General features: G+C 47.9%; 1 protein-coding gene and 2 long non-coding RNA genes across 10 annotated transcripts in view; 1 reads left to right on the top strand and 2 right to left on the bottom strand.

Annotated features, from left to right (window-relative positions):
* LOC309651492 overlaps window positions 1-26,845 on the bottom strand; it is a 392,390-nt gene that overhangs the window by 165,439 nt on the left and 200,106 nt on the right. The window lies entirely within an intron of this gene.
* On the bottom strand, window positions 1,198-24,061 carry LOC309651489. Of its 2 annotated transcripts, XR_014258185.1 has the most exons (8): window positions 23,097-24,061; window positions 18,778-18,898; window positions 10,937-11,058; window positions 10,106-10,861; window positions 9,745-9,919; window positions 6,146-8,979; window positions 2,761-2,957; window positions 1,198-1,364 (listed from the first exon to the last, which is right to left on the bottom strand). It is a non-coding gene; the product is annotated as an uncharacterized lncRNA (long non-coding RNA). The 2 variants fall into 2 exon arrangements; XR_014258186.1 differs by lacking the exons at window positions 10,937-11,058; window positions 18,778-18,898 and having other exon boundaries at window positions 9,745-10,307.
* Window positions 24,074-26,845, top strand: part of SH2D4A (SH2 domain containing 4A) — a 72,354-nt gene continuing 69,582 nt past the window's right edge. For 2 of the 7 annotated variants that reach the window (XM_082444259.1, XM_082444255.1), the window contains exon 1: window positions 24,097-24,360. The gene's annotated coding sequence lies outside the window, so the exon portion shown is untranslated. Of the gene's footprint in view, window positions 24,670-25,195; window positions 25,837-26,845 lie in introns of those variants that run through there. The other 5 variants (XM_082444258.1, XM_082444253.1, XM_082444256.1 and 2 more) reach the window with 4 other exon arrangements.

The following is a 26,845-nucleotide window of genomic DNA, read 5'->3' as shown; positions in this document are numbered from 1 at the left end:
TGGAGAGGTTGGCGGGCGAAGACAGGAGGATAGGGAGCACGTAGAAGGCAAGGAGACGAGAAGGGTGTTTGGCCCCAGGGACCTTGTTGTGCCCACATCCGATCATATGTGAGTCCGGGTGGGAGAGCCAGGCCGCGGGGCAGGGGCTTCGCAGCGACCTCCGCGAGCGCACGCAGTGAACTCAGGGCGCCGTCTCCCTGAGAGCTGCCCCTGAGTCTGGGACGGGCAAGGACAGGCCAGATGGCAGGCAGGGGCTTCTGGAGGGCACATCACACTGCCAAGGTCCAGCCTGCTCCGAACAGACATGCCAATTCGCCCGAATACATATCTCACGATATCGGGGAGCCATGCGGTGCCAGCAGGACCACAGATGGCGCGCGAGATCCCGGGGAGGCCAGAGCCCTAGAATGGCCCGCGGCAGGGTCAGGGGAGGTCGCCCCTGGAGGACCTTTCCAGGCTCCGCATCAGGAGCTCAGTGCTGGGACGCTGGCACCAGGAACACGCCCACTGGGCGGGAGCAGCCCTTGTCCACACAGGCCTGCCATCCAGGATGCCCGAGGGCAGGGGCGCTGGAGTGAACTGCGCAGGTGCAGGCATCTGTGACTCAGCCTCCAGGCACTGTGGGATCCTCTCCGGATCCAGGACGTATGGGGATAGGCCAGGCCACCGGTGGGGACTTCTGGGGACTCTCAGCAACGCCAAGGTCCACCACAGGCTCCAGGACAGGGTTGCCGGTTCCACTGATGCCAGATCTCACGGGACCTCTAGGGAGTAATCCCGGGGAGCCCTTCAGTGAGAGTTACCTGGGAGACCTGCCTCCCATGGAGGCCCTGTGTATCCTCCGGGCTCTGACCCGACGACCTCCCGACTCTGCACCTATTTCCAGGGTGTCACTTGCCGAGCTGGCTCTACTCCTGCTCACACAGCCTAGAGGTACTAGATTCCTGAGGGTGGGAGTCGCAGGGAGGGAACTGCACATGCGCCCTTCCCCTCAGGCTGGGCGGCCCGGCTCCCTGGGATCAGTCCCAGGCCAGGGCCACAGGTGGGGACTTGAGGGGGACACTCTGGGCAGCTGGGGTCCATCCTGCTCCAAAACAGAGTCAGGGATTTCCCTGATGCCAGTTGTATGTAGATACAGATATACCACATACGCATATATATAGCCAAATAAAAAATGCACAATAACGAATATAGCAATAGACTTCTTAATTGCAAGGCTGAATTTAGTAACATTTTCCCCCATAGTTAATTTACAGATTTAATACAATTCCAGAGTTGGCAGGGAGCTATGAAGTCGGCTACCTCCTGTATCAATGGTGGCTTTGTAAAGCCGTACAATCCTTTGGAAAGTTATCTGGCAATATCTGTAAAGAATCATAAAAATATTAAAGCCCTTTGGCCCAAAATCTCACCTCTGGGAGTCTATCTTAAGGAAATAATCCAAACTATAAGAAAACCCATATGCTTGTAGTTGCTCACTGCAGTATTTGTAACGATGAAAAATTGGAAGCAATTTAAATGCTAACTAATGAAGAATGATCATGGTACATCATAGAAAGAATGTTATGCAGATATTAAAATTACTGAACAGAAAATAACATCAAGGAACAAAGCACAATACAAGGCTGTATTGTTACAACTAGTAAACGTCTTAGAAGCAAAGGTTTAAAAAATTACACTTTATGAGTTAGGGTAACAGGTGACTTTCTCCATACTAAATGTGGTACACTTTTCCTGGTATAATAAAAGAAAGTAAAATCAGGGCAAAGTTGAATTAGAAAAGCATACTTTGTTCTTTGTGATTGGAGTAACTACATCAAAAATGAAAGGCAAGAAGTTTTGGCCTGCCAGATGTTACTATTCACTTGTTAGTTTTTTTCCTTAATTGCAGGCACAGTGCCAAAGAAGAAAAAAAACATTTCTTGAACGTTTTTGGAATGTCTTGGAAACCAAACACATTAAATGAAAGCAAACATTCTGTCTCAAAGCGGCCACTGCATAGAGCAGGCCGGCCTGCACACCCACTCGGCTTCAGTCAAGCCAGCGGACTGTGCTGCTTCCCCACGAGGGGTGGATTCTGGGGAGGGCAGCGCTCAGGAGGAGACCTGCCTCAGGGGATCCGAGGTTTTGCTGTATCACGGGAGGACGCTGTGTGGGAAAGACCGGAAGAAGAATCATATGTGGGATAAAGACCAGTGTTTCCAACCTCCACTACAACATCCTGATCAAAAATAACCTACTGAACTCTGTGTATTTCTATAAGTCATCTCAAATTCCCACTGGAGCAAGATGATTATCTACATAAATAAAACATCTAGATTTAAAAAACAACAACAAGAATTTACTGTATGCCCAGCACTATCAAAGGCGTTCCGGTGGGGTTGAGTGGTAGACACTTAAACAAGGCACCTGCCCTCACAGCGCCTAACATCTGGTAGGGGAGACGGGGTGGACGGGAGGGGCTATGAGAGTGGGGCTATGAAGGTAAAGCAAGAAAAGAACGAACGAGACCAGCGTTCTACTAGATAAAGGAGGAGAAGGAAATGAGAAGAGAAGGGACAGGGGCCCGTAGGGCTGGGAGACATAAAAAAGACATCCTGGGAAGATAGGGAGCCCGTGGACCACAGAACCCGGAGACATAAGAGCATCACGTAAACTCAATGGAGTTTCGTTTGGCTTCATGGTCCTGCTTTCCATTTGGGGAACTAGGAAACCTCATTTTGATTCAAGTGCAAACATATCTTGTTCATTTTGATTTACTGGAGAAATTTCAATCAAGTCCTTAGCGTAGCGCAGCACTCAAGTTGTCATTTCTTTGAAAGACACAGGTGATATATGCGTGCAGCCGCCTTCCGCAAGCCGTGTGCTCGCTGCCCTGCCAGCTCCGAGCCCATCAATCTCGGTCTCGGCTGGCACATCCAGCCTCTGTTGCCAGGCTGCTGAAGATGCCTTTGGTCCTGGTCAAAGATTATTTGAAAGCTTAAATAGGCACTAAAATTATTCTGTTTTTTTATTACTTGAATGATAACCTAAGATATTCCTGAAGGATATGGCCCGGGTTTTTATTACTATGCAGATAAGCAAAGCTTACTTTAATCTGCTGTCAAATTAAAAAGCTGTGCTATCTTTTCCAAGAGTTCATATGACACTGGGATAGGGACAGCACAGATTTTTTTTTTGGAAATTGAAGACCACATGGGAATTTCTGCATGAGTCAGTCAGCATCCATAGGGCATCAATTTGATGTCAGGTACTATGCTGGACAAAGCAGTTTAATACACACACGTGCACACACATACACACATACATATACACACACAACACTTACATACCTACACACACGACACATACACACATACATACACTTTCACACACACATACACACATTACACACTCACACACGCACACACACACGCACACAACAGGAGCCTAGCTTCCAGAGTACTCTGAGTGAGCCTCTTAGATCAGAAGGAACATTAAGTAAGGCCATGAGGATTCAGTCCCACATGCGAGGACAGGGTGTGGGGTGTGAGGCTGACACGTGGCAGTCCCAAGCACCCATCCACTGCAAGGCCACGTGACCTTCCACCCAACTCCCGCCATGGCTCCGACCTGCTCTTCCTTGCCCCTCCCCTGCTCCGATCATTCTGACCACCCCCCTGTTCCCGGGCATGTCAGGGCCCTCCCACCAGGGCCCTGTACAAGCTACCCCCACTGTCTGGCACCCTCTTCCAGAGGTCTCCCTGGCTTGTTCCTTCATGTTCTTTTGGCTTTTCCCCAGTTCCATGCTCTGAGGAAGGCCTTCCCCAGCCACCCTATCTCTCTGTATAAAAGGCCACCCCTTCTCATATCCCTGTGCCCTGTGTTATTTTTGTCCCCAGCACTTACTACTGTCCAACATAATATATGATGTACTTATCTACATTGTTTACCATCCTTCTCCCCTACTAAAATGCCAACTCCACGAGGGCAGGACATTTTGCCTGTTTAGTTACTGCTCCATCCCCAGCACGGGGCAGGCATTCATGAACGCTTATCAGACATTATCAGGTGAATGAACAAATGCCCTTTTGTGTTCCTTGGTCTGTGCCAGGTGCTTCACTTAAGTCATGTGTTGGAAGCCTCTCAGCAATTCCTTGGGGCAGATGTTATTTCAGGAATTTAAATGTTTGTCCTTAAGCCCATGTGATATTTTGGAGTCCTTCTCAGGGCAAGGCCAGCTGGATGTTTCCCCAAAGCGTTCACAGCACAGTGCCCATAATTTTGGTATATTTACTCTGGCCCGAGGCCTGCAGCCTTGCAGGCTTGTAGACACTTGGCCAGGTGTTTCAAACTGCCAGTATATTCATTCACAGCAAGAGAGAAAACTGCCCCACAAACAACCATGGGCACCACAGGCCGTGGATATTCTTTCCTGTGTAGCCAGACCACGTGGAAACTAAACCATCGCAGCATCATACAGCCCTCCGGCTTCCATCTCCACGTTAGGAACCCCGCCTGAGGTTTGGACCACTCTCGGCCAGGTCAAACTCCCTGGCCCCGGGGCAGCGCTCCTTGCCCCCTCCGTTTCCATTCTCCCTCTTCTCTGCCCCACTCTGGCCCGGGGGACAGCCTTCATCCCCAGGCTCTCGTGCCCTCAGGCCTCCAGTCGGAGGCCAGCAGGAGGCGCCAGCAAGACAGATGAAGGGCAGGAAGAGCAGGGTATTCCCTCAAAACGCCCATGGCAGGGCCATCAATTTGACAGCGGCTACTGGGCCCAGTGACATCATACCCCCTCAGGCCTCTCATCAGCAGCGTGGTGCTAGCTCCCCGCTGTGCAAAGGCCCCAGATGCTTCACCAGCTCTGTGGGTTCGATTTTAGATCAGTGTAACCCTATCTTTGTCAATAATCTGTTTACTATACCCTCTTCAGTTAACCCTGCAAGCGCCATCTGACTTCTCCCAGGACCCAGGCGGATGCAACCTCACTACCAGTGTTTAACTGGAGATTCTCCATAGTCTGCAAGGTTAATCAGCTGGCCAACTCTTCTACCAGATCACGGGAGCTTTTCTAGATTAGAGCTGACCCACAGAGCTTTCTGTGACAATGGAAATGTCCTTGATCTGCACTGTCCAATGTAATAGCCACTGGCCACGTGGTCTATTGAGCACTTGAAATGTGACTAGTGAAACTGGGGAACTGTTTAATTTTATTCCATTTTAATTAATTTTAATTTTAATCACCACATGTGACCACCGTATTGGACAGCCCAGGGCTAGCCGCTCACTCAGTCAACTACTGCTGGCCTGGCAGTTATTTATTTGTCCTTCAGATGACATACCTGTGTCTCATCTCTTATGGAAGCAGTTTTCCTAATTTCCAAGTTTTTGATGGGAAGCTCACCGTAGCCCCCAGAACTTACAACAACATTACCCGAGAGTTTAGACATCGCGGCGAAGCAGGCTGTGCCATAGTAGTTATGAGACCCTGGCCCTCCTGCAGGCGGGGTTGTGGAGCAGTGTGACACAGGACCTGCTTCCTGGCGTCCCCACCTCTGCCTTGTTTCCACTGCGGAAGTGCAACAAAATTCCCCCTTTATCCAAATAGGAAGGAATTTAGCAAATAGATAATAACATAGCAATAGGGAGTAAGTTCAGGGGGAAGAGTGACTTCCTGACGGGGGACGGGGGAGGGGCACCGGGCACGCCCAGGCCAGGCTCTGTCCCCTGTCCCGGAGCCTGCTGCCCGCAGGAAGCATGCAATCTGCCCTCTCCTCCGCCAGGAGACCTTTCAGGGCAGGCTGGCAGGTGGAAGGGGGGAGGGGGTGTCTGGTTCTGGAGCTCAGTGTCAGAAAGCCTGCTTCACAGCAGATGAAAACTAAGCCTGGCATTTATCAGTGATTAGGGATTAAGATTGGTTCTCCCGTCTGCCTTACTCTTGTCTTATTTCTGAAATGGCTCAGAACGTGGAAAGGAAAGAGAGGTGTTATTTCAGGACTCCTCAAACACTTCAATTTAAGAGTCGGGTCAATATTTTGCGATGATGACTGTGCCATCCGGCACGGCAGAGAGAGCTAGCAAAGGAATGGTGCAGCCCCAGGAAGGGGCTCCACGAAAGGAAGTGTGTGCAGGAAATGCAGGGCCAGGACAATACGGCAAGACTTACCATTCTGGGTCTGAATCAAACTTTGTTTTGATGGTTACTTTATCAGTTGGGTACGCAGCTTCAGGACGGAAGGCACTTTGTTTTGTTCACTGTCGAATCTTCAGCACTTAGAGGTGCCTGCACATAGTAGTTGCTCAATAAACATTTTTTTGGATGAATAAATGAAACACGATTGCCAGTGGTAGCAACATAGACTCCTTTTACAGGTGAATACCTGAGGCCAAGGGAACTCGATTACTCAAGGAGAAACTGCCAATTCGTGGCGGACCCCAGGCTCCCACGCCACTTCTCTTTCTTCTCCTCCAGGCTGCCTCCCAACTCCAGGCTCTGGACGAATGATCTCACCTTTAAGCCAATTTATCTCAATGCTTTAGTCTCTAATTTTTCTGACCAAACAAAGCGGTTCCTCTCCCCAAACATGACTTGTTTACGCTTGTAAGCTCTGTTCGCTCTGAGTGTCTGTGCACTCGTCCCACCATTGAACCAAGCAGGGCCCTTTAAATCCCCATTCAGACCTGCTCCCCTCTGAGAACTCCTTCCTGATCTACTCACCTGGCTCTAGTTGCACCGTAAAAGCTATTACATAGATATCCTTGTGAGCTGCAGTAGTTTCACTAGAACCTTAGGTGGAACTGAAAGATATGGGTGTGGCCACCCAGCTCTCGTCTATTTGCCTCTGTCCGCCTCCGCTCCCTCCCAAGACACAGGGTGGGACCCAACAGCTCTGGCTGTGCTCCCGAGACCATATCTCCCGCTCAGAAGTGACCAATCCAGGCGTGGACGGCTGACCCAACCTAAGCTTGTCGGATGTCTCTCCCAGAAACTAGAAACTTCGAGTTGAGAGACATGGAGCTCTGGGGGCGGGGGGCAGGGGAGGGCAGTTGAGGCGAGGGTCCTGGCTGCTGACTTCGTCCACAGCAACGTTCTAAAGAGAAATGCCACAGATGCAGCAGCCCAGCTTCCTGCAGCCTCCTGGTCCCTGTTGTTTCCGAGGCCTGGGTTTTCGCCCCTTCTTTGGATTCTCCACACCCCAGCATCCTTCCAGTACTTTCTAGCTTTTGCTTTAGCCAGCGAGAGTGAGTTCCTATGAACTGCTATCAAGCTAAGACATAAGCCAGTCTCCTCGTTTTGAAGATTGGAAAACTTGAGGCCTGGAGACAGCTGCTTTCCCATCTTGGGCAGGTCTGTCCTCTCTTCTTGCACTAGTTGGCACCTGTCTCTTTGCCATCTCCCTCCTCGCCTACATCCCACCACCCGCCCTGGCGCGAGCTCGCACACAGGCCACCGTGCACTCCTCCCGGCCAAGCCTGGGCTGCCCTTGGGCACATATGCTGCACCTCACTCCACTCCCCCACTGCCGGGCCTGTTTCTCGAGGGAGGCAGCTTATAAAACACGTTTCCTTTACGGCTTTTGCCCTTGCTCTCCCCACAGCCATCCATCACTGGTCATCCTTCAAGGCCATTTGCTCACTAGCTTCCGAGCTGAGATCCAGGAACGTGAAAAGCACTGTTTAAGAACAAGACTCCATCGCTGATCTGCATGCGTTTTGCCAGCCCCAGGAATTAACAGCCAAGTTCTGGGTTCCATAACAACAGACAATAGTTGACACTTCCAGCTGGAAGATTTAGGTTTTTATTTGCAACTCTGCTTTTTGTAGGACTGTGGCTGAAAGACGGCATTATGTCTAGACCGCCCTCCTTTCAAGGCCACCTTCAAAGCTTCCAACTCTACCAAGGTTGAGGAGTGGAGCTGCAACACGGAAGGGAATGAAACTTCCCTCTCTGTAAAAATAATAAAATAGAATAGATTAAAATATAAACTCTGACTACTTATTTATTTTAAATTCTTCTGTGAGAAAGGTAGGGTATCTGTTCATCGGATTTAATGTCTTTCAGAAACTCACTCTGATTTTTTTTTTAAGACCCCTTTTTACAATAACTACTCCATTATCTTCACAAAGATGGGTCATTTAATTCGAACTTTAAAACAGAAATAGAAAAGGAGACTTGTGGTCCCTTGGGGAGTGAAGGAGAATATTTGTTTTCAAAATTAATTCTGAAGTTTTATCATTCAAGTCTTGATTTTTAGTACCTAATGATAAGTTAGTACCTATATATTTTCTGTGCAGTTCTGCAACAATATTTATTAAGTATTGCACTTACTGTGTCCCCAGCTATCTTGATGTATCCTTAAGGAGTTTAAAATCTAGGTATAGAGACCAGACGTTCACCTAAAACAATCAAATAACAACCTAAGATGGATAGATTTGCATCCCATGGAGGTCAAGAAGCAGGAGATTTTTATATAAATCTGTTTATGATTTTCAGAGACTGGTTCCCTCTCAAAAGCATGATACTGATGGAATAGCCACAATCCAAATTATGAAGCACACTTTATGAAGGCAACACATTATGCAATGACTCTAAAAACTGACATGCTTCATTAATGATGTTTTTATTTAAATCAAAGAAGAATAATTCTCAAGCCATGTTTCATAACCACATAAATAACACCATTATTCAAGGAAGTTAGAAAAGTACAGAGACGCCTTAAAAATTATTTCCCTGTGTGATGTCAGTGGAAAAGCCAGTTAGACGGCTTCACTCCCAGACTCACTGGCCCGGAAGGCACAGGCTCAGCCAGACGCTCACACTGTGACCCACTCAGGGTCATGTTTGCTGCCTCGTGGCGGGGGAGGCTGGCGCTGCAGATTGATTGGTTCCCATGGACGCCAGGCATATTCAGATGGCAACACGGTTGACACAAATTCAAGAGGAATGTGGAATGTGACAAAGAAGACTCCCAAACTATTTTCATTCCAGGATGGAAGAACCTGTAATGGTTAAGGACACAAACTTAGGAGTCCAATGGCCTGAATTGGTTTCCCAAGTCTACCACTCTTTAGCTGTGTGATCTTGGGCAAGTAACTTCTCTGCCTCAGTTTCCTCATTTGTAACTTGCAGATAACAGAAGGTTTAACTATGAGACGTGTGGTGCCTGGCACACGGTAAACACGCAATCGATGTAAGCTGTTTTTTCACTGAAGGCTATTTGAATTATTTTGTAAAGAATACACTGGTCCACGTGGGGCAGTGGTCTCTGGACCTTTTACCCCTTTTCTTCAGGACTACATCCAGTTGTATAAATCAGCTGGAGAAAAGGAAAGGTGAGAAATGACAGAGTCCGTGTGAGTATTCCCTGCATCCCCTTTACACTGTCTTCTGTCCACTGGTGTTTACATTCTGTTGTCTACCTACACTACATGATCCAGGACCACACCACCCGCAAGGTAGATAACCTCCAGGATGGAGCTAATAGACCGCAGTCATTGAGTCAATGTTTTCCATCTCAAAGTATGTGTACACAGAGGACAAAAGTAGAGCCAGGCAAAGAGAGAAGAGTGGGCATGGGAGCCTGAGCAAGATGAGGGAAGATGCCACCTCCCCAGTGCTTTAAGTTCTTAAATCAATCCCGTGACATCTCTCTGGCCAATGGGCCTTTTAGGAGAGTAGGTGGCGATCAGGACATTTACAGCCTGAGTGATGTTTTTACCCAATTAATCCTGGTCTTCTGCTACGGGAGCCTCGTAGAAATCTACCTGGAACCTTTGTCACATCAACCTGGAGAACAGCATCCTTCCCCACTGCTCTGAAAACCCGAGGGCAGAAGCCTTGTCTTCTTGCTTTTTCACATCTTCCCCAACCTGGCACTGTGCTTCAGACGTGCTAGCACTCGGCACATAGTTTTTGACTGCTGGATCGGATCCTGAAAACCTGTAACAGAATCATCCAAATAGTTCAGCTCCACATAGGAGCCCATGCATTTGCGCCCTTTCCCTTGGAAGAGCTGGGGAACACGCTGGGGAACAGGCAGTGCACTTGGGAAGGCTCTCCAAGTGTTGGAAACCCATCAGGGGATCTGGTCTCCAAAGCCTCATACATCACCAGCCTCTTGCTAACCACTGCCGTGCGATGGGGCCTGGATCTGATGTCATTTGACTTTGGCAGATGGCAGAGTAGTTTTGAAATTCATCCAGGTGCCTCCTCACAAGAAACGCCGGAAGGACCTTTAGTTCCTCCCAGACCCTTGTTTTTAGTGAGGCTCCAGCAAACTGCCATCGCTGATAAGTATAATCGGCCCGCCTTTGGATTTCAGATTGATCTCTAAGAATGAAAAAAAAAAAGTTAGGTGATTATAAGAACACAGCTCTTGTCCGACTGACACAACCGAAATTTCTAGTCTTGAAATGTTCCACACTTGAACCTCAAACCATTAGGTGTCTGATTTATGAAAAGAACAAGAAATAGATTGACAACTGGATAAAACCCTGTCATGGGCCAGAAAAACCGGACTATCGGCATCTTCAAAAATTTCCCCATCTAATCTTTATTATAAATCTGTATAGAATATTTGTTGGAACTTGAAATTCATTGCATACGCCCTTAATTACATTTAACTCAGATTCTCAGGCTAATTAATTGTCTACTTCTCAAGTTTCATGGATCTGTAGAATTCTGGACTTTTAGGCCCCTTCCCTTATAAGCTTTTCGTTATGTAGTGAGGACGGGAGGGAGAGAGGAGCCGCTGGGGCCTGGGCCCCCTCTGCTCTGCTAGAGCCGAGATGAGTCTCCATGCGGTCCTACTCCTCTCTCCACTCTTCAGCTGGTCTTCGTTCTGCTCCCAGCTGCCATCCCTCTTTCAGTCATGGGCCGCTTCTACAAGAGAACAGCGTTCAGCTTGTCAGGACTGATTCCCAGAAGCAGAGGTGTTTTAGTTAATGACTAACTCACCACTTCCAAAAGGGGGGCTGCAGAAAGCTGCTTCTGTCCTCTGATGAAGTCCGTTCCCTCCCAAAGACACAGCCACACTGGGTGCCAGTGCCAGTGGTGTCTTTGGTCACACAGGGACCCACCTGGGGGAGAAGGGGGCGCTCCTAGCCATGGTGAATACCGCTCCCACCATGCTGGGCAGAAGATAGTGCGTGGTGGCAGTGCAGGGAAGTGGGGACGGTGGCCTCAGGCCAAGAGCTGGCATGTCCCCAGGGAGCCGAAGGAGTGGCTCCATTGGGGGTTCCAATGAGTTTAACAAAACAGCAAGAACCAGAGTGGACGTCATTCCACAGGCTGAGAGCAAAGACTCCTGCAATCGTGGGCGAGAGTGGCCAGTTCACCCTGAGCTATGCAGCCTGTAGATTAAAATAACCCACCAACCCTTTCAAGCTACCTTAGTGAAAGCCAATCATACGTTTCCAATTCAAACATAAAATTTGTGCCTAAAAAACTTCATATTGCTTCACCGTAACACATTTTTGTTATCTTCATTTTACTGTAATAGTTACAGGCTGGAATATTTAACAACTGATCTTTGAAACACTCACCTGCTCTAATTTCAGCCCAAAGATTGCAGCACATCAGCTATTTTCCTCTCCCTTGGCATAGTCTTTCTTTTTATTTTACCTTCCAACCTTGGACATGCTCTGATTACCCACTGAGCCCACGGGTCAGTGTTAGCGTTGCTTCATGATTTTAGACAAAGGGTGGTCTTCATTCTGCCACGCTTCTGATACTGATGGGGCAACTGTGTAAACTTAGCTTTTAAAGTACCTTCAGAAGAGTGTGTAAGCAGCATCGCAAGTCTTAACCATTGTCAATCGGTAGAACCGTTTTTCATATGCTATCGGGGAGGTGACAGGGGACAATGAGAGGGTTAGCATCTTGGCACCAAAACCCGACTCTAGGGTTTGTAAAGGAGATCCATTATTCCATTTGTTTCTCAAACGTTAATGAAGTATCTACCAGCTGTCAGGCACTTTACCAGGTTCTGAGGTTACAGCAAGGAATGAGACCACTATTTCCCTTAAGAAAGTTACACTCTCACAGGGAAAAAGACCTATTATAACTTGATCGTATAAAATATCCAGTGAGTGCTTTGAGGAGCATGTAACCGGCATTATGCGAGCAGGCAGAGGGGCTCTAACTCTGCAGTGGACGGAAAAGGAGGCCCAAAAAGCTTTGTGGAGGAGCTGATGCCTGAGCTGAGCATGCAAGGATGCGGAAGAGTTAAGTGGTGGTTTTGGGGGGTGGGGTGAGGTGTCAATATAGAGAGGAGAAAGGAAAGAACATTCCAGGCAAGAGAGAGGGCATGCACAATGACAAAGAAGCCAAAAATAGCAGGAAAATGCAAGAAACTATATAAATCATTAGTGCTGTTGAGGCCGAAACTATGGGACACATAGTGTGAGGGATGAAGCTGGAGAGGCAGGACACCCCCTGGGCGTCAGTGATGGGCTTTGAGATGTCACAGCACAGTTGGTTAATATGTCCTGTTTTGCGGCTATGTGGAGTATGGATTTAGAGACGATGAGATGGGAAGAAAGGAGGCCAGTTAGAAACTCAGAAAGAGATGTTGAGACCCTCAACCAATGACAACAAAGCTGGAAAGGCTGTGATGAATTCGAGAAATGTTTAGGTATTAGGATCGACATGGTCAGATAAGAATTAACATGGGACGGGGGATAGTAAAGAAAAAGGAAATGGTAAGAATAACTTGAGGGACTGGTTGAAATCACCAACTTAAAGAGATTAGAATAAAGGAGAAATGTTAATCCTGTGTGTGCGATGAGAGCTGACATCAGGTGTGATGTTCAGGTGACAGTGTGCATTGGGCATTTTACTATCCAAGTCTGAATTTCAGGGAACAGGTATGGACTAGAGGTACAGTTTAGGAGACATCCACATACATGTGGTTCAAAAAATGCAAGTAGAGCCCAGGCAGAGTCCACTAGAGTTGTTAGAATCAAAATCATGGACTTAGGAACCCCAACATTTAAATAGTAGGCGGAAGATGAACAGCCCATGAAGAAGCAGAGGACTGATTAGAAAGGTAAGGAAGACTAAGACAGCAGGGCGTTCACAGGAGCTAAAGGAGCAGGAAGTTTCAGGAAGGAGGAGGCATCTCCAGGGTCGAAAGCAGCAGCTCCGCACTTGTGAATCAGGGACTAATCTGTGTCCTTTGGGTTTGACAAATTGGTGCACGTTTGTTTGCCATAATAAGAGCAGCTTCAGTGGAGGCAAGGCTGGGAGCATTGAGGAGTGGGCCAGAGCCTGACAGCAACAGGTCGAGGGGAATAGTTGATGAAGAAATGGAAATGATTGATTTAATTTATTATTTCAGGAAGTTAGCTTGAGAAGCAGGGGAGCGCAGATTGATGGAGTCTAGGGAGGGATTTTTGGGATGGAAGAAGCTTGAATATCTTCATTGATTGAGGATAGTTGTCAAAATAGAGAAAGATTCAGAATATAGAAAGGAGAGGGTATGATAGAGGACACAGAAGAAGCAGAAAGGGGTGGAGTTAAGTGCAGAAATAAAGAGGGTGACCTTCAAAACTAGAGGCACTATGATTGGAAGAAGGAAGGTATGAATGGGTCTGGAGGTAGATAAATTTTCAGGTAGAGGTATGAAAGGTGGAAAGATCACAGGGGCTGTTTATCATGTTTGTAGCTGCCAAATGTCTTTTGCTCACCCCTCCTGTATTGGAGAATTTCCCATATGATGAATCCTGCCTCCACAAGGTAGAAACCAGAACTCACTCTCCTGGCATCCCTTGCTGCTGAGAGGCAGGCATGTGAATCCAGCTCCCACTGGTCAGATGCTTCTGCATGAGGTGTTGACTTGGAAGGGAGCAGCATAAGGAGGTAGGTACACGCAGACTCCATATTTCGGCAAATGAACTGAAGAAGTGTTTATCTCTTCAAGCACAATAGGAACAGAACTTCCGGCTTTCGGTTGTGACCATCATCAGTGCATGGTGCCAGCTAAGGTTTGGATTCCGACAGTGGTGTTTACTATAACAGCCCCCATGGCATGGTTGAGGCCGCATAGCTTTCAAGGGCTCTGAGGTCCTTCCGGAGATTCTCTGAACTGCAAAGTAATTTCTAACAAACATGCCATTCAACCAGTGGATTGGATTCCGTTGTTTGTAACAAAGAACCCTGACTGATGCAGCCACCATGTCTAAAAGCATCAGTTTTCTCAAGACAGGAGGCAGGTCATCTGCTGAAATTGAGAGACGGGGGCCTGAAGAGTGTGATTATGATAGTATTATTAGAGTAGTTGGTGGGAACAGCGGGAGAGGAAGCTAACCCAAGACTAGCGGCAGCCTTGAGGTCCAGCTGAAGTTACAGCCATGACCCTAGGCTGTGATTTTCCTTCTCCAGCAAAATGAGGGAGAAGTAAGGGAATGGAAAGTGGTGGTGAGAAATCAGCAAAGGAGGACTATGCTGGGGAGAGAAGAAGGAAGGGGCTGAGGGTAGCTGGTAAGCCAATAAAATTAAAGAAATCAAGGGAATAAATTTCCTTTGAGCTAAAAGAGCAGTGCAGTGTGAGTTCATGAGAAAATTGGGAGAACAGCAGGCTGTGGCCAGAAATTGCTATGTTCAAATACCAAATTTAAGAGGTACAGAAGATCCAGGCTGTGGACAGAGCCAAAGGAGCAGAGGATGTCTTCGGAATTAAAGAGACCCAGGAAAGGGCGAGCTATGCTGTGGGATGGATCATCTATCTAGGTAGATGGTGAGATTTTCCAGGTCGCTGGCAGGAATGGGAGTGGAGGGGAAGACTTTGTAACAGGTCTCAAAGTCTGTGAGTGAGGGGCAGTGCCTGGGAGCTGAGTAGGTGACAGTGGTGAAAGGGATGAGATGGGACAGCTTAATGAAACAGTCTGACACCGTGGAATGAGCTTTAATGCAAGAAACATAATAGATTAGAAAGAGCAGTTGTGGGTGAACATATTTCGAAAGGATACACAGCCAGAACTGACATTTGTGAAACCCAGTGTAGCCATAAATAAGAAAATGGACCAGGACAAAGTGAAGGTGGTGGTAAGTTTCCATTGTCCTTCATTTGCTAAATGACAATTACCAGAAGAGATGAGATGTCCTGAGCAATAACTGACCTCAAATTTCAAATGTCCTAATCCATCCAAGGTATCTCTAGTACGCGAGACTCCTTCAGATATTTGAGGAGGTTCCCATATACCCCCAAGCTTTCTTGGGTTCAGGCTAGTCACCCCCCAATTCCTTTAACTGTACTTAACTTATCCATTCTTCCCCGGAAAAACTACACTTGTCCATGATGGATGTCACCTTAAACTGTGGCACTCAAATTCAAACAAAATTTCCCAAAGGCAACCTGACCGAAGGAGGATACAGTGAAATTGTCAGCCTTTCCTTCCAACAGCCTGAAATTGAGCCAAAAGAAAAACCCTGGCATCATTTCCTGTGACACCCCCTCTTCTTCTCTCCATGCCCTTCACATGCACTTGAGCCTGAACAAAAATGTGCTGCTTGATGACAAGTGAGGAGAACAATATGAATAATGGTAACAGGGGTGATGACGAGGCTCAAGGCAACCCATGGGTGACAGCACTGCATAGACCCAGCACCAGCCCTCCTGAGGAAGGGGACCCATAGGTTTGGATTTGTTTGCTTATTTAACCTGAACCTTACACACAGAACAAAGACTACGTGCCTTGCTCAGGGACCTGCTATCCTAATGCCAAGTTACTTCCTGGCTTGAGTCAGAAGTGCAAGCAAGCTGAGAGCATTACTGTGGCTCCCAGAGATGCCCACCTATCCCTGCATAGTGGCTGACAGACTGGGGAACTGGGACGCAGAGAAAAGGCACAACAGAAAGAAGTACTTAACATCCTGTTCCTATTCAGCACTCTGCTGTTTGTTAAATTAAACCCTTAGGCTTAATGAAAAATAAAGCCTATAAGAAATGTGCTCTGAATTCACTTACAGTTACAAGCTGAGCTTTGTTTGATGTGGAATTATCACCTCTTTTCTGAAAAACAACTGACATTATCAAGTGTCAGACATAGTCTCATGGTCAGAATACCAGCTAAAGCAAAGTAAATCAAAGTTAATAATAAACAGGAGGAAACACAGTTTGGGGAATGTAAGGTTCAGGGCTGCAGGATCTGGTTTGGGGTCATTCCTCTGTAGTGTCTCTACTAGTTAATGTTAAACATGGTAAAAATGAAATTAATGGGAGATTGTGAAGTAATAAGGAGTATTCATAGCATTGAAAAGTAGAGGAAACAGCAAATAAATTAATTATAAATATTGAAAAGCACATAAAATATTAGACAAGAAGTCCTCAAATGTTACAAAGTAAATGAAACTGGAGACAAGATATCCACAGGGGCTGGAGAGGGAGGGAGGTGGCTTATGCAGAGATCATTAGACTGAGATCTGAATTCTAGTCTTTAACACTCCCTAAGTTAGCATGGGCAAGTGAGAGGAAGGAAGGGAGGGAGGGAGGGGAGGGGTGAGGAAGGAAGGAAGGAAGGAAGGAAGGAAGGAAGGAAGGAAGGGAGGGAGGGAGGAAGGGAGAGAAAGAGAGAAGGAAAGAAGGAAGGAAGGGAGAGAGAAAGAGAGAGAAAGAAAGAAAGAAAGGGAGAAAGAAAGAAAGAAAGAAAGAAAGAAAGAAAGAAAGAAAGAAAGAAAGAAAGAAAGAAAGAAAGAAAGAAAGAAAGAAAGAAAGGAAGGAAGGAAGGAAGGAAGGAAGAAAGAAAGGAAGAAAGGAAGGAAGGAAGAGAGGAAGGAAGGGAGGAAGGAAGGGAGAGAAAGAGAGAGAGAAGGAAGGAAGGAAGGAAGGGAGAAAGAATGAGAGAAAGAAAGAAGGAAAGAAAGAAAGAAGGAAAGAAAAGAAAAGAAAGAAAGAAACAAAAAGAAAGAAAAGGTTCTTGCAGGTAGTGTCACCAGTGGTTTATTCCAGTCTAGGGGTTGTCCAGACACTCCACATGAGACATCTACAGAAACAAGCTAACGCAGGAAACAGGGGAATAAATTCCTATACGACTCAGCTTTCCTGGGCAAGCTGTCCATGTTCTAGGGAGTTCTGTGCTGGACTGTGTGGTACACTGTAACAGTAATGGTCCCAGTGAGTCACACTTCCTAGAATCTGCGCAGTGTAGCCTCTCCTATATTGACTCTGAAGGTGGCCTTGGGTTTGCCTCAGCCAGCAGGACACGAGCACATGTGCTGTGACACACCGGGCCGTGTCCTCTTGGAATGCTGCTGCTGCTGGTGGAGAAATCTGCCTGGACCCCGTGAGAGTCAAAGGCCACATGCCTGCCCCAGGGTCCAGCTGCCCCGCAAGAACAAGCCCAGGCAAGGGCAGCAGGATAACCCTCCCGGCAACCCACAGACACATGAGGAATGTTAAAGGTTATTGTTTAAAGTCACTACATTTTTGGTGTTTGTTATGCAGCAAGAGATAACTGATACAAGCTGGAAAGATGAGACCAGAGGAATAAAACTTTCTAATTAAGAAAACCTTCATAAAATCCTATTACGTGTTCAGCCTCACTGACAACACCAAGTGCCTCTGTGATTGCCCCACGAATTCCCACCATCCCCTACGACTAAGCTACCGGAAGGAGGAAGGAATGTACAATAAGTTCTCTGATAACCATCAGAGTTTCCAGAGTCCCTCAGGTTGGTGTAATCTGTCTTCTCATGAATGCTCACACCTTTGTCTCTGTGGCCTTTGTAGTATTTATGTTTTCAACCTCGTTATTAAAACTATTTTAATTGTTTTTATTCATGACATCTCCCCCTCTTAGGTATTTGCTCATGGCCATCAGGGACTGTTTCTTTTCATTACCCCCCGCCCCCCAATGACACGGGTTTACTAAATGTTTGACAAGCCAGCAGATGCAATCATTCATTTCCTTTTCACTTTAGCAATGGAAATTCCCATCTGTAGGTTTTCACATGCTATTTGAGAAGGAAGAGAGGGAAAAGCAGGAAGAGAAGGTGAGGGCACATGTGGCTTCTCTTCTTAATGCAAATATCCTAGAAGCAGCTCCCTCAGTTCCGTCTACTTTTTTTGCCCTACCAACAGAAAGTTTCATTATACAAATATATAACTCTTAGGAAATACCATGAGGAGTTTAATAAAACAGAATTTCATTCCAGCTACAATATTAAGTTGGATCAAGATGAAAACTAAAAAAAAACATTCTCTAGCGAACATTGTCAGTCTACACTAAGAGCTCCATCAAGGGAATCTACATTCTTTGCCATGATCGGTGTACTCAGAAATCCATGTTTTGTGTTGGTCCTTCATTAGGTATGAGGGAGATAAAATACATAAAATGCACGAGTCTATCTGAAGGAATTTATAATCTAGTTGGAGAACCAACAGCAATGAAACAGTTGAATAATAACTCAAGATGGTGCATTCCTAAAACTGCAAGACTGATCATGTAAATAATCACCCTTCTAGGTCAGAATATGCTATGTATTTCAAAACAATAGTTGCTCACATGTGTGTCATTCACATCATAGGGATAAAAGATTTACATCATTGCACATAATGAATAATAATTTGAAAAATAATAAAGCATTAAGGGAAAATAAAAATAAGGCATATGATTCTGTGGCAGGGTAATAATATAATCCCCATGAGATTATCCCCTCCTTTCATACAGACTAGCGTCTCAGGTCAGAACATTCAAGTTACATGAGCCATTCCTGGGGTTAAGATGATTCCTCAAAACACACTGATAAGTTCTTAGGCTGCAAAGCTACTTAACCTTAATTTCCAAAAATAAGCTTACCCAGACTCTGCGGGGAGGCACTGATTCTCTCTGGGCAAGCCCAAATTCAGATTCCTTCAGCTCGTCAACAAACATGTGTTCAGTATCTGCTCTATATCACAGCCCAGGCTAGGCTTGGGGACTGCAAAAATAATGAGACAAAGCTCCAGCCATCCTATGCACGCAGGGAGAATGACAGGGTGACAGAGGCAGTAGCGTGTGGGGAAAAGGGCCTTGGACTAAGTGTGGGAAGACCCGAGTCCCAGCCCTGGTCCACTACCACCCAAGCTAATGTATAAACCAGGCAAATCATGGAATTGCCCTGAACCCAAGTATCCCCATTTGTCAATTAAGATCAAAAGGCCTATCTCACCAAACATGTTGGGAGGACTGAAGGAAATCATAGCTTGAAAGTGCTTTGAAATGTTGATCTGTACAGATTTACGGTGTCATGATGATTTGGCACACACTCGGAGGACTAGAAACCATTTCTATCTGACATTAAGTGTCATCTCTTTAGTGACATATGTTACTTCCTAGGAGTCTAACTAGGAAATGTTATTTAAAGGAAAAAACAGTAGAATTTGAGTCTTTTGTTTCCCAGGTACTTGATTAGACTTTTTTTTCAGCCAGTTCGGGAGGGCTGCTCACCACACAGCAAAACTAGCAATAAAATTCATGCTTTCAAGCCCAGTATTGACCAGAAATTCCTCCTCTTCCATTAAAGACTCAAAGTAATTTCTGGAGGCTGGATGCATTCTTCCCCCTCTCATGTGTGAACCCCTCCCCTGCTAGTTAGGAGTACAGATTTGAGGCTCCACAGGAAGCACCAATGCGAAGCAAAGCTCACTTAGGAAATCAGCTGAGTCATGTAGACATTTTTAAAAAATCACCTCCACTCTCTTTATTCTTCTGGCGTTGATTCCTCTGTTCCTTCTTCCCACGTCTCTTCCTCTGGGCAGAATTTGACCCAAGGAAACACTCAGAATTGATTGGTGGTTCCATCAGTACCTGCTTATTGCACTGAAGAAAGAGGGAGGGTCACAGCCTCAGGTCTGCCTTCTCCAGAGGGGCTGAAAAGCTCGATGTGGCACCTGCAAGTCTCCTTCTGCAAGTGCTATGAGCACGGCCAGCAGAGCCCAGAGGGGAGACCTGTGCCCCATAGCTGGCCTCGAGCTGGTGCAGCCCCGAAGAGGCTCCCGTCTGCCTCTTCATCACCAGACAGAGGTGCTTATGTTGGAAGAGAAACACAGGTGATGGTTCCCTTCATTCTTACTCCTGAACTCAGTAAGGTAAATGATCTGGTTAATTTATTATAGTATAATAACTCTGTAAAGACTGTATGTCGGAAACTCTTGTTTTAATTCTGTTTTCACCACTAAAGCTCTGTTATGGTTAACCTTGCTTTCCCCCCATTTTTTTCAGCTGCAAAATGAGGTCCAGATAACGTCCAAATTCCTTCCAGCCCTAAACATTGTATATGATGTACTATCCCTTAGTGAGGACAGAGCTGTAGCATGCACTCCCAGTGACGGTTCCCAGTGTGGCTATATAAACTCTATGAATACAGACTCCTTTCTCCAAAGGGAGTCTGTCCTCTTTCATATCCCCTATTTATAAAGCATGATCTGTCATCTGTTGGCCATAACCTTCCATTATACTGGATGCTATACAAATGTCCTTGTTAAAATGCTGACATGCCAATAAAATCAACTCTCCATTTCAAACTTAAACAATGGCATTCACCGTTGAGGCCATAAACTGGCTCTTCTTTAAACATACACTTAGGGGAAGAGGCATAGTATCTTACTTTACCCCAGGGTAACGCTCTCCTTGCTGTTAAAGAAGAGTCTTTAGGCAAACAGAGTATAATGGGGGAGATGGCCCTAGAGGGCAGAACTAAAGAGCTATCCCCAGGAAAGGCAAGGACGTGAGGAGAAGAACGCCTGGAGCCAGGAGCCTAGGTGGGAGTCTCTGGGCCAGAGTGCAAGCCCTGTCCTCAACCAAAAGGCCAGAGGGAATATCTGGGTTTCACAACCAGGAAGCAGTGAATGGAAGGAAAGAAGCAAAGCTCAGGCCTACTGAGCGGCAGTGACGAGCCAGACACTGCATTTATGAAATGAGAGGCTGTCCATCCCCAGACAAGGCTGTGGGACTAACTTCAAGACCAGAACCAAGAAGGTGAACATCTAGTTCTATGTTTATTTTAGTAAAGTCTAGGGGCTGCCGTTACTACTCCTTCAAAATCTCCCTTAACCAATTAACTTTGTTCCCACATATTTTAGTGGTTCTCACCCTTGGCCACACCTTAGGACCTCCTAGGATGCGCTGGGAAAATGTTGATGTCTGTGCTCCATCCCATCCCCATCAAAAGAACCCCTTAGGGGAGGGGACAAAGGGGCAAACTGTAAACCTCCCTTAGGTTTTTTGTTTTTTTAAAAAATTATATCTCATTGTTTTAATTTGCATTTTTAAAAAAATTTATTTATTTTTTATTTTTGGCTGTGTTGGGTCTTCGTTTCTGTGCGAGGGCTTTCTCTAGTTGCGGCAAGCGGGGGCCAGTATTCATCGCGGTGCACGGGCCTCTCACTATCGCGGCCTCTCTTGTCGCGGAGCACAGGCTCCAGACGCGCAGGCTCAGTAGTTGTGGCTCACGGGCACAGTTGCTCCACGTCATGTGGGATCTTCCCAGACCAGGGCTCGAACCCGTGTCCCCTGCACTGGCAGGCAGATTCTCAACCACTGTGCCACCAGGGAAGCCCCCTTAGGTTATTTTAATATGTGCTTGAGAACTACTTCTGGGATCGCCGGCAGTAAAGCTTTATAAAACTAATTTGAATCTGTGTAATTTTTGAAAAGATGGCACGTAAGAAACAGGTTAGGAAATCAAAACCTGATTCTGAGTCTGGTCCAAGATTAAGAGATGAGACTTTGGTTTTATTTGCATTAGGAGACCTATTCCAAGCTGCCTGGGAAGATCCAAGGATGCCAGGATGCTAGCAACGGCTTTTACAGAAACACAAGAAATGAGGAACGTCTTGGCACCAGCCCAATAGCGTGGGTTTGGAGGAAACAATTCCATAAAGGTCATTCAGCAGAAACATCAAAAATTAGAGTAATCTAATTAATTTAAAAATGATGTAAAGACCACTAATGTATCTTGATATTCATGAAGATGAAAAAATAAAAGCCACACAGAGTCATAAAGGAATGAAAATCTTTCAAAATCAAATCTAACTGCTGGCAAAAAACTGAAGACAAAGTAGCCCTTCAATACGTTAAAAAAAAAAAAATTGACGACTAAGATTTATTTTGAGATTGGTCAATTTTTAGTAAAATTAAAATTTCTTAGTCTTTTTCTTTCACATCAACTTCACAGTCACTGAGGGACAAATGTATAGCTTACTTCTTGGAGAATTAAAAGCATGGCTGGACTTTCTGTTACTGATGATAAAGTATGACAGGAAAAACATTATTGGTGTTTATGCTATTTTCTAAAGAAAACATCTGAAGGTAACTTTCATTTTCTATAAAACTCACACACTTATGAAAAGTGGTCTTCTTGGTCTTCCTGGCAGCACTGGGGCTGCTGTGGTGTCTCACAGCTGGGGGGTGACCTATGCTTTGTCGCCTCTGCTCGGCGCCCCTCCAGCTGCACAGAGCCGGCTGCGTGGCTGTACATGGCAGCCTACAAGCAGGGATCTTAAGCAAGATTCTAAAAGGAATGCCCCGGAACGTGTTCATCAAAACGTAGGCCATCTGCTTCATGGTATCCATTACTACAAATAAATGACTAATTTTAAAAATTAGTATCAAGTAAATAGATATTTAGCTCTTCTCTTGGAACGCGGCCCTGGGTGGGCATCGGGAACTCCTGAACACTCCCAATCATAGGGGTCTGTGACTCGCCCGTGGCCAGCAAGCAGGAGAGGCTCAGCCCCCGGCCCCTGCCAAGGCCCGCTGGCCCACACCTCACACTCGACAGGGGCCCTGCCGGCATGTGAAGGCGGCAACCCTCCCACAACTCATCCTGGATCACGGGGTGGGGACATGCTTTCTTCTGAGGGCATGGGCCCAAAGGGAGGGAAAATAATTGAGGGCCTCATAATTAAGTAACAGAGCCATTGTTGTTTTTGGAGCAATAGAAAACATTTTAACTGTCTGCTTTTGAAATTAACGAAAAAATATATTTTCTATATCAGATTATGCCAATGGAAAGAGGAAATAATGAGTGATGGGAGAGAAGGAACAGAAAGGGAAGGTGGTAGCGGAGAGGGGGACAAGGTGAAGAGGATGGAGGGGGAAGCAGAGAAAAGAGAAGAGGAGAAGAGATATCTTACCAATACAGGAGTGAGGCCCATGGCAAGGAAGATGTAGAGGAGGCGGCAGAGAAGAGGAAAGACACACCGGGCTCTTCACTGAGCGAATGATGTAGTGTACAGTCTGTGCTCAGTCGGGCTGTTAACACCCATTCAACCAACGTGTACTGCGTGCCTGCTGTGTGCCTGGGTGTCAGGTAGGATTCAAACTTGCCTGGGATCAGTCCTGGCATCACGTTTATGATTTCAAAGAGGCATGAAACATACACACAGCTACTGTACAAGGCAGTGCTGCCCCGAGGACGGCAGCAGGGCCCGGCTGTCTGCTCCCTGTGGGTCCCAGTGTCACCACGGGCCTGGCACCCAGCAGGTGTTCATTAAATGCTTCTCGGATGTGTTAAATGCTAACTTCGTAGTTCTTCAACCGCTCCACCATGCAGTGTTAGGGTTCACTCTGAGTTGGCCACAGCAGGTAGCCGGGGGGCAAATGACACTCCGGCCAGAAACACCCTACAGGCCATTCATTTAATAAGCAGTGGGAACCAAACCCAACCAGAAATTCTTCCCTGATAGGATCCCTAGAATAGTTCTTAAATAGCTCCTCAGGAGTCCTGACCTCTGCCCCCAGGTTCTACCTTTGAGTATCTTCCGAGATCTGGAGAGGCTAGAAATGGGTTTCATTTCTGAAGGAGCAAGTCAGGTGGGCTGCGTAGACGAGGTCCACACTCGCTGTTTACAGCCTCTCTGCCGGACACCCGCGACCTGGGCGTCACCAAAGCAGGCTGTTTGCTTCACACATTCTGAACGTTCCTCTAGATGTAAAATGCCCTCCAACGTTTCCGCTCCGCTTCTGCTGAACTGTCCTCCCAGATTTCCTTCTCCGTCGGCAGCCAGCTCCTCCCCCGTGCACCACCCCGACCTGGCCTGGCCGCAGTCCACGGCCTTCCTTCACCCTCTTTCCTTCTCGCCGCGTTTCTTTCATTTTCTCCCCCCTCTCCGCTGTCTTCATCTTCTCCGGCCTTCCTCCTCCTTGGTCCTGGCCTCCTACGAAGCCACACCCGTACGGACAAGCGCCGGAGAGTTTGATAATTTACTTCAGGTCAACAAAAGGGAAAGAAAAAAAAAGAAGTGAGCTCCAGCGACGCCGGAGCAGAAGCTCAGCCCGTGCAGCTGAGAAGGTCCCGCCCGCCTGCCTGGGCCCCACCTGCCAGGACGCCCGGCGCCCGGCCGGGACCCACTGCGGCCCGCGGGACACGCGCGGAGGGCTGAGCCCCGGCGGCCGCAGGTGCGGGCGGCCCGGGCGGGCCTGGACCACGGGCGGGGCGGGCGGGGACGTGCTCGGCCCATGCCTTCGCCTCCCTCGGCGCCCGACGGCCCCGGGCGGCCCAGCCCCGCGTAGGCTGGAGGCGGCCGGGAAGGGCCGGGAGGAACCAGGGAGCGCGGGGGTTCCCGCGGGTCCTTGTCCTGCCGGCGGGCCCCGCGCTCCTCCACCCGGCGGGCTCAGGTGCGGGCGGAGCGGTGTCCGGTGTCGGGTGTCCGGTGTCGCAGCGCCGGCGGGAGAGCCGCGGCGCCGAGCGCCGGGCCGGTGGTCGTGGTGAGGGGCGCGCGGGGCCGCGGGGTGCGCGGGCAGCTCCGGCTCCGGGCCGGGTCCCCGAGGGGCGCGCGCGGGGCTGCCCGGGAGGGAGCGCGCGGGCGGCGGGGTGGGGTCGCGTGGGAGTCGCGGGCGGGGGAGGACGGCCTACCGGGCGCGCTTCCCGCTTTCGAGGGCGCCGGGGGCGCGGGGGGAAGGTGCGGGGCCCGGGGTGGGCGCGCCGCCCCCGGAAGACGGGCCCGGAGGGTGGCCGCAGGCGGCCCGGCGGTGACCTTACCCCGCCCTCGGGTTCGCCGGGCGCCCCCGGGGTGGCGTGAGAGGCAGCGGCGAGTCACTGCAGGTTCGCTCAGCGTCGTCTTTCCCCCGCAAGTCACAGGAAGAAGGCAGGCGACCTCCCCTCTTTCTAAACTTAGTGCCTGCTCGCCTCTTAAAGGGCTTCGTTTGACTGCCTGCTTAATAGAAACAACGACTTGGATACAGTTTTTTGGGTTTTTTTTGAGTTAAGAAGTAAGTGGAAGGCGTATGCGGGCATAGATCTGGCATGAGTGGAGTTTCTGGGTAAATCCGTGTACAGTGATTTCAAATTTCTGAAGAGCGGTGTATATTTACAAAATTTACCAAATTGCTGTCACCATTGGCAATTCATTTTATCCTCAAAGAGAGCCCTTGTGCAGATAGATTAATAACAAAGTTGAGTAAGATAACAAAGTCTGAAAACAGCTGGCTGTTTTAAAAGAATTAGAATTCAAACTATATTCTTATCGTTAAAATTATACCATCCATATCACACTATTTTTATTATTGATTTGGCTGTATCTCTGGCATTTTGGGTAAGGTCTCAGTCCATTAAAAATACAATTTAAAAAAAGATAGAACAGTGGCTCTGGAAAGTGTGAGAGCTAGGCCACATCTCTAGGCATCCTGAAACACAACTGTGACCCATTAGAAATTTATTTTTGGAAAAAGTAGCAGATGTGGACATGTTGCTTGTCATTTCTGTCTTTTAAGAAAAGTGCTGTACAAGAAGAAAACCGAGTTAGCCGAGCATTCCTTTTTACTGGATCTTGCATAAGTGGAAGCCTGCTGCCCTCAGTGTGTTAGACACGGAAAGTCATGACCGTTTGAATCAGCAGCAGCACTGATTGTCCGGGGTAAAGTGGGGAAACCCTGGTCAGTTTATTTCCTCATTTCTGCTTCCTCTACCCCGGCTCCACTTGTCTCCGTAACTCCCCTCTAGATTATATGGCCTGGACCTCAGATTACAAAGAGTCACAGCTCAGGCTCATTTCTCGGTGAGGAAACTGACTACAAGGAAGTGAAGTGACAGCCCAGCGACACACACACAGCCTGCAAGGCAGAGCTGGCCGTCCCGTGAGCGGCCTGAGCTGTGTTTGAGGAAGGCGTTCGTTCACACCACTGGGAGTCCACAGCCTCAGCGTGGCAGGCAGTGCATATTATTCAGCAGCCTCGCCCCACAAGAATGTTGTCAGCTGGGTCCCCAAGTTTTCTCTGAGGACAGAGGGAAGCCAGTGTCTTTCCCTTAAGGTCCACTAGTTATCTTTAATGCCAAAAAAATCCATGTTTGCTACAAAAGGCGAAACAGCACGAACGTGAAGCTGTGAGAGCTTGAACGTGTCATCCCCAAGGTGCAGAGCAGCCCTGCACCCCACGGTCCGCCCGTGCTGCTCCCAGGGACAGTGGGAGGGGGAGTCAAGGAGACTGAGTGCCCGGTGAATGCCGTGGGCAGCGTCATCGACGCCTGGGCCGGCATGGCGGTCATTTCCCGCCGTCCTTCCTGGGGTGGGGGCTTTTCAATACCTGGCCTCCCCTGAGCTCACCTGCAGTTGCCGGGGTGAGGCTTCTGCCCCCGAGAGGGACACTGCCTCGTGCGCTTTCGGTTCAGCGTTTCCGCTCTCGCGAGAACTTGCTGGTTTTCATTCTGAAACTTCACCCGTGGTACCGCGTCCCGATGATGCCCTGATTCTGGGCTCACAGACTCTGCTGTACTGACTTGGAGCCAGACCGCCCGGCGTACCCCTTTCCATCTTCTATAAAATGGGGATAGTGAGGGACTGAACTCCAAGATTATGGCGAAGATTCATTAGTTACTGCATGTCAAGCGCTCAAGGTAGTGGCTGCGCGGCAGGTGTCAGCACTTGTGACCAGGAGCGCCCTGGGT

Source organism: Balaenoptera physalus, assembly GCF_965194825.1.
Source record: "Balaenoptera physalus genome assembly, chromosome: 21".
Lineage (NCBI taxonomy): Eukaryota > Metazoa > Chordata > Mammalia > Artiodactyla > Balaenopteridae > Balaenoptera > Balaenoptera physalus.
The sequence above is the reverse complement of the archived record's forward strand: the minus strand, read 5'-3'. Positions and strand labels throughout refer to the sequence as shown.